This window comes from Pteronotus mesoamericanus, unplaced genomic scaffold, assembly GCF_021234165.1.
Source record: "Pteronotus mesoamericanus isolate MK-2021 breed Mesoamerican mustached bat unplaced genomic scaffold, CSHL_Meso_final contig_182, whole genome shotgun sequence".
Lineage (NCBI taxonomy): Eukaryota > Metazoa > Chordata > Mammalia > Chiroptera > Mormoopidae > Pteronotus > Pteronotus mesoamericanus.
Window position 1 is genome coordinate 19,001,833 of NW_026555078.1, and position 9,577 is coordinate 19,011,409.

The window sequence follows — 9,577 nt, forward strand, 5'->3', positions numbered from 1 at the left end:
TTCTGGAAACTAATTTACAAAGTTACATAGTATTTACTAATTCAGTGTTGGCCAGTTCCTCAAGTACAAATGATTATCTCAGTGAACTACAGACCTGGCAGATGCAGGGATGGGGGAATCTCCTGACATCAGGTCACTGAGTAACCAACCATTCAAATATAAAGACAACAAAAAATTTATAACAATGAGAAAGAAAGTCATAGGTTCCACGGGGCTCAGGTGGTTGGAGCATCCTCCCAGTATGTCAAAGTTGTATGTCTGATCTCAGGTCAGGGCACATACAACAAGCAACCAATGAATGCATAAATAAGTGGAACAACAAATCAATCTTTCTCCCCACTACCTCCCCCGAAAAAAATCAATAATTTTAAGTCATAATCCCCCCGACCCCCTTTTATATAGGCAGGAAAGCAGGAGGCGGCATATGAGGCCTAAGCCAGTGTCTGGCCCAGGCCAAGCCCCTGCTCAGAGGTAGCCTGAGGTCCCTCTGGGAAGGGGGATGCAGAAGTCATATTTTTTCTTAAACATAAAAGCAAACCCCTTAACCGCTCTGAAATGAAATTCAATAAACAAATGGATGAATGAAATTCAAGAATCAGATGCTAGCATTTATTTTTTTTCTTTTCATTCTGGAATGTAAAGTTCTTTTTAATTAGAGTTGACATACAATAATCAGTTGCTAGCATTTGATTTTTAAAAACACAAGAACACAGCCCTGCCTAGTGTAGCTCACTGGACTGAGCGCCAACCTGCAAACCGAAGGGTTGCTGGTTTGATTTCCAGTCAGGGCATGTGCCTGGGTTGCAAGCCAGGTCCCTAGTTTGGGGTGTGTGAAAGTCAACTGACCCATGTATCTCTCACACCTTGAGGTTTCTCTCCCTCTCTTTCTCCCTCTCTTCTCCTCTCTACAAAAGTGAATACATGAAATCTTTAAACCAAATACACACACACACTGAACTGTTTCACCTGGGTTATGATACTACTATTCAATAATTTAGCAGGGGTGTCCAACCTTTTGGCATCTCTGGGCCACACTAGGAGAAGAGTTGTCTTGGGCCACACAGTAAATACACTGCAACACAATCACAAAACAATCCTGTAACATTTTAAATAAATTTACGATTTTGTGTTGGGCCGAATTCACAGCCATCCGGGGCCACATGTGGCCTGTGGCCTGGGGGCTGCAGGTCGGACATCCCCGCTTAAACAAACTTATTTTTTACTTTTAGTTAAAGGAATACTTAAATATCCAGGACTTTTCCTCCCCTCAAATGTTATATGTTCCTCAATATAGTCAACTGTCCACATCTATCTGAAAAAGTAGAAAAACATTAGGATGTCCTACGTGGATTCCATGCACCGATTTTAAAAAGCAATGAAAATAAGTTCTACTATGAGTGATGCCATTAAAAGCAGTGATCTGATCAACAGCATGTATTTCTGCTGGACACTAGGAAAAATTTCCCCACCTACAAGCTGTAACTGAAGGAGTTTAGAGTTGTTAGAAGCTTTAAAAAAATGTTTCTCTCTACTATTTTCTTTTTTTATACATTGTTTTACTCACCCTTCAGAAGAGGGAAGATAAAAAGTGCATGTCTTCCACTTTCTCGCCCCTAATCCCAAGAGTTTGGTATATATCGTTGTATTCTTCTAAGTATCTTTCTACACACAAACTAATATGTAATTCACTTGTGTTTTTCTGCAAACAATATAATCATACTACATTGTTATGTGCATTTCTCCCTCTTTTTCATTAACATCTCTTTAGGTCAGTTCATAAAGTTCTATTCCATTCTTTGTAAGGCAGTAAACTACCATAATACAGACATACAATAATTATTCAAGCCACATTAATGGTTGGCTCCACATTTTACCTCTTACAAATAATGCTCAACATGACAAATTTAACATGTAACTATGCACCTGTTTAAGTAACTGTATAATACAGATTACTGTAGGTATCCACACTTTATCTCCAAATCATCGCCCGGAACTAGAGTAAAAATTTATATTCCCACCACTAATATATGGGTATGCCCTTTCCTCATATCCTCACAAATGCTAGAGTAAATCAGTGTTTAAATTATAACAATCTGATAGAAGAACATTCTTGTTTCAGTTTGCATTTCCCTAATCACTAATGAGGTTGAGTATCTCTTTTTACCTGTTTATTAGACATTTATCTACAAGTCTTAAAAAAGTATATCCTTTGTGCTCACAGTTATTGTTATTTTGCCATGTATAATGCACTCCCATGTATAATGCCCACCCTTGTTTTGTGCAGCTTATACACGGGATTATTACACCTATTATTATAGCCACTGTTTACGTGGGTAATCATTATACCAATGTATAGTGCGCATCCCTTTTCCCTCAAAAATTTGAGCAAAAAAAGTGTGCATTATACATGGCAAAACACAGTATTCTTCCCCCAGTTGTTCTTTTGATTTAATTAAGTCAGTGTATAAAATATTCTATAAAATCTAAATTTCCATTTCAGAAAACACAGTACACTTACAATATTTAGAAGGTTTTACAAGTAAAATAAATTCCTAGGATCATTTCATATACTTAGCAAATAGAATACTGGAAATGCTTTAAAATACCAAGTAGGTATTGACATAAGTTAAAAAGGGAAGATGTAACTAAATTTAAGACTATAAATGTGTTATACTTCTAAATAATCCATCGTTATACTTTTGTCCAAAAATAAAAACAAATATTCTATAAGGCAAGAGCATATCTCCTTTTAAAACAGAGAAGGCTACTGTCCTACTTACAGAAGCTCTTATATTTTAACACTCTTATCTCAGCACTTTTCCTAGGAGGGTAGTTGATATTAACGCCTGTTGAATAAATGAATGAATCAGTAAACAAATGAACTCTGAGGACCTCATTAAACAAATTTATAAAGAAGCCCCCATGTGCTAGGTATTATGTTAACGATGACCCAGTGCCTAGCCTCACAACAGTCATAAAGATTGGGCCATGAATTCGTGTCTAAAATCACTTTTCCCCAAGTATTAGATATATTATTTAATACCTTAGTTCTTGGTATTTAAACAATATTTCATGGCTTTTAAGTGTATAATTCATTCTGTTAACCAGATTATGTTTACCTTTTGTTTATGCCAATATACCCATTCCATTGTCCTAATTTTTCCATGAAATATTTCCCTTTTATTTAGAATTGTTCAAAACTTGCTTGTTCACAGGCTGAACTTCAAAGGTGGAGGTAATCTTAATAAGATAATGGCTCTTTTATAAAAATTCAAAAAAATGAACATTTATGGTGATATTCATTTTAAACATCCTAAAATGAGAATCTCAACCACTTACTTCAACGAAAAGTTTAATCCTCACCAGAGGACATGCACATTGATTTTAGAGTAAGGGTAAGGGAGGGGAAGAGAGAAACATCTATCAGTTGCCTCTCCTCTGCTCCCCAACCAGGGACCAAACCCGCAACCTTTTGGTTTAAGGGAAGGCTCTTGAACCAAAGCCGTAAGGGGCCAGGGCTCAATATAAAGTATTCTATATTTTCACATGTGAAAATGATTAAGAATAAACTTTTATAACCATAACCAAAGTTTATCAGGTTTTACCTATAGTTGGCAACTCTAATACTCTTGATAGTTTCTGGTAGAATGAAGTTGGGAAGAGAGCTAGGGAGTGCTTTATTTTAAATACAGTAGTCAGGTCTTTCCAGGAAGTTGACATTTGAACAAAGATTTGAACAAGGCTGAGGTAGGAAGCCCTATTAGCATCTGGGGGCAACAGCCTTCCAAGCAAAGAAAACTGCAAAAACCACCAGAGGTAGGCATGGAGGGTTTGCAGAAAGAATAGCAAGGCCAACAGCTGGAGCACGGTATGCAAGGGAAGTCAGAAATAAATGCTGAATATTACTTGGGGAGGGGCTTCAGAGTATAAGGCTTTGTAGGCCATTGTAAAGATTTTGGAAAACATTTAAAAGGTTTTTTTATTTGACTTTTATTTTAAGTGTTCCCTGACACTGTGTTATCTTAAGACTGGCAAACAAGGGCCAAAGCAAAATACTACTCCAGCCCTGGCGAGGTGGTTCAGTTGGTTGGAGCATCATCCTGTACACCATAAGGTTGCGGTTGGCTTTCCAGTCAGGGCACATACCTTGGTTGCCGGTTGATCCTCAGTCATGCCGGATATGGGAGGCAACTGATCAATGTTTCTCTTTGTCCCTTACTCTCTAAAACTATAAATATATCCTTGGGTGAGGATTTAAAAAAAACAAACACAACACTACTGCAATAATCCAGATAAGAGACGTGGTCTGGAACCGTGGTATGGTAAAAGAGGTAACAACTTTGTAGATTCTGGATATAATATGAAGGTAGCCAACTGCTAAGGAAATGTGTGTGGGATTTAAAAGGAGATGGAGAGGTTATTTTTATTAGACTGAAAAGATTTATATAGCATTTTAAAATTACTTGAATAGCCATGCTTCATTTTTAGGAGATTCAAAGCATTTTTAACCTAGCTAAGTATTACACATTAACAAAAACAAGAACCTATGATGGAAGTGTTCTCTATCTCTAGTGTGGCAATGGTCACACAGGTGTATGCATTTGTCAAAATTCACTGAAACTAAAATGGGTGCATTTTATTGTATGTAAATTTTATTTCAATGAATTTGGTCGCCCCCCCCCTCAAAATACTTCTAAAGATTTATCTCTACCACTCAACATATGTATGCATTGTTTTTTTTACCAATACTCTTTTAAACAATCTTTTTCCTGCACTCCTGAGAATACTATTACTGCTTATACATATTCCTCCACCTCAGATTTATCCCAATATATACAAAATATTTTTACCATAGATAGATTTACAGCCTAACCCCATCAGGAAACTGTGTGCCAAATTTCTGAAATGGCAAAATGCAAATGAACCAATAGACTCTCCTCAGCAAGTACTCCTATACAACTCTTTCATTCACTCAATATATAGCTCCAATTCTGTGCCAGGTTCTTTTCTAAGCATTAACTTTAATTATGAAAGACCAAATTTTAAGTTATATACTTATACAGCCAGTCCAGTGGTTCTACAATGTATATAAAGAATTGGTATAGCATGCACTGTCCCCTGCTTACAACCTGGCAAGTTACAGTGGACTGACAGAATTGCCCCAGCCTAAGAAAAGCCAGCCCCTCAAAACGTCATTTCTCAAAATGAATTTCCACAGACCTGGAGTCTTCAGAAACTATTCCTAGAAAAAAGTGTTCCATGTCCAAAGAAGAATGGTAAATGCTTAACCAAAATTTTCTTTTGCAGGAAAGTTCTTCATATGTATGAAAATGTTTTGAGACTCTCAAAAGGGAACTGATCGTTTTCTGAGATTTCCACTTTGTGTTTGTAAACAGGAAAGAGGGATCCTTCACGATAATGGTTGCACAACTCTGCACATTTACTAAAAATCACTGAATTGTAAGTTTATAATGACTGAATTCTATGTCAATTACACTTTAATAAAGCTATTTTAAAAAAAGCAATACCACTTAAGGATATTTCATGCAAAATAAGACCTTCAGGTTAGATACTACTGTATTAATATTAATTTCCTGATTTTGATCATTGTACTGTTGTTAAATAAAACAATATCCTTGTTTTCAGGAAACACACATTTAGGGATTAAGGAACACCACATATGCAACTTACTAGCAAAACACTTCAGAAGAAAACTAAGAGAAAAAGGGGAAAGGATAAAGCATATTGGTAAAATGTTAACATTTGTATAATTTGGGTGATATTTGAGAATTCTTTGTACAACTCTTTTAATATTTTTTGAAATTTGAAATTATGTCAATAAAGTTTAAAAAAGCAGTACCATTAATCCTGTCTAGTGGAAATGGTTTTTATTTTCAGAATTTAAAAAAAAGTAGGAAAAAAGTTAATTCAAAATCTTTGAGCAATCGAAGATCATAATAATTGAAATTATTATGACTGACAGTGGTAGTGCCAAAGACTATTGAGAAATTTAAAAGTACACAGGATATTTTGGTAAGACTTTAAAAAATTCAATGATTACTTCTGCTTCCAATGTTTCAATATAGTTAATACAATTTTCCCCTAAATCATGTATAATCAAAAAAAGTATATAGCTAATCTGTCTATGGACAAAAAAGTAACTTGAAAATCCCAAACTTATATTAGACTGAGGTAGTTACCTAAAGTTAAAATGGACTTATTTTTTAAATATATAAAAAGCCTTAACACAATGGAATAGAAAGATAGCAAACCACAAAATAAACTTAGTCAAACTACCATTAATATGTGGTGCCTGTATGCAACAGTGGGATAATAATTTTCTTCCTAAAAGTGCTTTGATTCTCTACCAAAAAAAGGAAGGAATAAATAAATGAATAAATCCACTCTGGGGACCAAGAAAGACAATTTGTAACCCCAAAAAGATGAATTATTTAATAAAAATAGCAACTAACATTTTTATTTTCATTTACAAAAGCCTTCAACATATATTATTTTAAACCTCCCAAATTACCTTGTGTAGATAGATATACTTATGCTTTTACAGATGAAAAAGCTAACTTGTCCAAGGGAACACAATGTGTGGGGGTGGAACCCCAAGGTCCCCACAATCCTCATATTACCAATCCAAGGGCTGTTTTCACTGTGTCACAGTGTCTCTTTCTAGTAATAACATACCAATGAGAAATTTCATATTAAGGATTAACTTTTGACTTTAAAAGTCTATTCACAGTACCCTGGAAGAAATGTCAGAATCAGGGTTAGCCTCTTGCACATCACTGAAAATTCTTAAATAACAATACCAGTTAATATGCACTAAACACTATGCTATTTGGGTAATGCACTAAGGATTTTACATACATTTTTCTCATTTAATTCCAATCCCAATAACCTAAGAGGTGAATACTCTTACAATCCTTATTTTACAGATGTAGACAACAAAGGCTTTAAAAAAAGTTAAAATGAGAATAGTACAGTATCTACTTGAATGAGTAACTGATGACCAACCAAATGCCTATCTAGACTTCTGAATGTTACTGGAAACAATCTTTTAAAAATTAAAGCCCCCAAGATAATATAAAAGTTGTTTACATACTACTACCAACTATCTAATTCACAGTACTTCACACTATAGCGGTCCGGTGCAAAAGTAGTCCAATCTCTTCCCTCGTTTTGGTCCGCTCCGTTCTGCCCAGTTATCAAATTGGCTTTTCCATGGCAATATAAATCCATATTACACAACTTCAAAATAATCTTCATACTCCTAGATCTATTTCGAAAAACGTATTTAAAAAGTAGTATTGAAGACCAAAGAAGGGTTAGGAAGAAGTAACGCATTTTATGTGGAGCTTGCCTAGAATGAATGGAGATACAGTTTACTGCAACCTCCAACGGAGGAAGGAGGCATGAGCGCAATACTCATCACAATCTTACAGAAGCAAACCAGGAGGGTGCTAAACAAGGTGCGCATTAGCTAAATTTGGGGGCGCGGAGAGGGGCGGCGGTTCACTCAGGGGCAGGCTCTAAATGACCAAAGAGGAAGGGAAAGACATCCGCTGGTGGCCAGCACCTCTCTAAAAAGGGTGGTGAATGCTGGCTGTCTTCTACGCAAAGCCTAGGCCAAGTGAGTTCTAGGCCCGGAAAGTCTACCATTGGGCTCCGCAGGCTCGGGTTAGAAAGGGGCCTCCGAGAATGGCTCCTCAGAGGCAGACCGATCGTTTTGTGGCATACGTGGATCCCAGAAGGAGCCGACCGGATTCACTGCGACCGACCGTGAAAGGAAAAGGGAAAGTGGGCGACAATGCAAGAAAGAAAGCACTAGCAGTAAGTAGGTCCGGCCTCCAAGGGCTCCTACTGGGCCCGCTGGTTTTCGAGACCTTAGAGAAATGAAGAAACCCAAGCCTCGTGCCCGTCCCCTCCCCCACCCGGCCCCCCTCTTTACCCCAGTCCCACCCCGGCCCTTTCGGAGCCTCCCCAGCTTTTCCTTCCTCCCCCAGCCGAGGTACCCGGTTTCCACAAGCGTTCATAGGCGTGAACTCACCCGCCGCTGAGGAAACGGTACTGTGTTCGAGGACTTCTAAGATCCAGGTTACGAGACGGATCCAGCGGTTCGAGGTTTCTGCGTGCCGCACGCCGAGAGCCTGGTTCCAAAGCGACTACTCGCACAGGCCGCAACGCAAACACAGCCGCGCTGCGCGGGGAGCTTCTGGAGGTCTTCCTCTTGCCCGGCGTGCACTGCGGCCCGGGGAAATGGAGAGGAGCACCATAGAGAAGAACGCATATAGAGAGCCTCCTCGGTTGGCCTGCAATTACCACACCCCGGCGAATAACCATAGAGAAGGAGCGCCTAGTGGGGACTAGAAAGGCTCGAGCTGTAAATTACAACCCACCCTGCCATTTTTGATTGGAGCTGATTGAATCTTGTGACTACGCGACGCCATCTTGAGGTCAAGGTTCTGGCCGGGGGCTGCGCGCGGGTTAGAGCGTCTTACTTTTTGTAGTTTGTTTCGGGGATTAGATCAGTACTTGAGGGTGAATGGACTGATAACTGGGTCCCCACCCAGCACCTTAGTAGGAACCCCAAAGTCTGATCTTTCCTAGAAAACAACTCGATAGGAGAACTGGCCGTGTGGGTTTTTGTTTTGAAGAGCACAGACAAAAGCTTACACTCACAAGTAGGGCCTAAGAGATAGCTAAGTGTTTGAAATACCTAAACCGACCTGTTAAAAACACTTAACACAGTTTTCATTCTGTAATACAAACATGCTAAAATCCCTGCTAATTAGATTAATAGAAATAAGCTAATTGGGAATTAGATTATTCAATTCAGGTACTTAATGAACAATATTTATTTACAGGCCTTTTTCCCCCCAACTGCTTCCTTCTCAGAAAGCTTATAATTTATTCAACATGAAGTTATTGTCTCCATAAGTGACTGGTGCTGGGCTAAGTGTTAGGAGTATGATAAATGAGAGTGAGATTTTTATTACTGTCTGAAGATCACTATATAAAATGGAAGTGTACCTAAACAGTTCCTGTGTTTCCTATTTAATTTTACTCTATAGCATCAATCACTATCTACTTTACTCTGTATTTGTTCTTATCTTGTAATCTGCTCCTACCCCACTAGAATGTAAACTTAAGGGGTGCAGAAATTTTGTTCATCGTTGTAACCTCAGTGCCTAGAACAGGTGCTCAGTAAATATTTGCTGAATACAAGAAATGATTACACAGGATGAGTACCAACAAAAGATAAAATCCAGTGGGAAACTAATGGGAAAGGCTACATCATTACTACTATCTGTAAAATGTACATTTATCTATATTTCTGCTAGGTTTCCTTACCACTGAGGAGTGCTAATAATACCTACCATATTTTGACATGTATAATGCGCACCCCACATTTTGGCCCAAACTTTCAGGAAAAAATATCTTTCGTTTTAATTTTTTAATTCAATTATTTATTTATTTATATTTAGAAACAAAACCGATGATCATATTCCAGGGTAGTTTTTTGCATACAGATATTGTTAATGCTTTCTAGAGTCACACTTTCAAC

General features: G+C 37.8%; 1 protein-coding gene across 1 annotated transcript in view; it reads right to left on the reverse strand.

Moving 5' to 3' along the window:
* The window catches only part of RBM25 (RNA binding motif protein 25), a 49,931-nt gene extending 41,675 nt beyond the window's left edge, over nucleotides 1-8,256 (reverse strand). Inside the window, exon 1 of the mRNA XM_054567327.1 lies at nucleotides 8,060-8,256. The gene's annotated coding sequence lies outside the window, so the exon portion shown is untranslated. The remainder of the gene's footprint in view (nucleotides 1-8,059) is intronic.
* Between the last annotated feature and the right edge of the window lie 1,321 nt (nucleotides 8,257-9,577).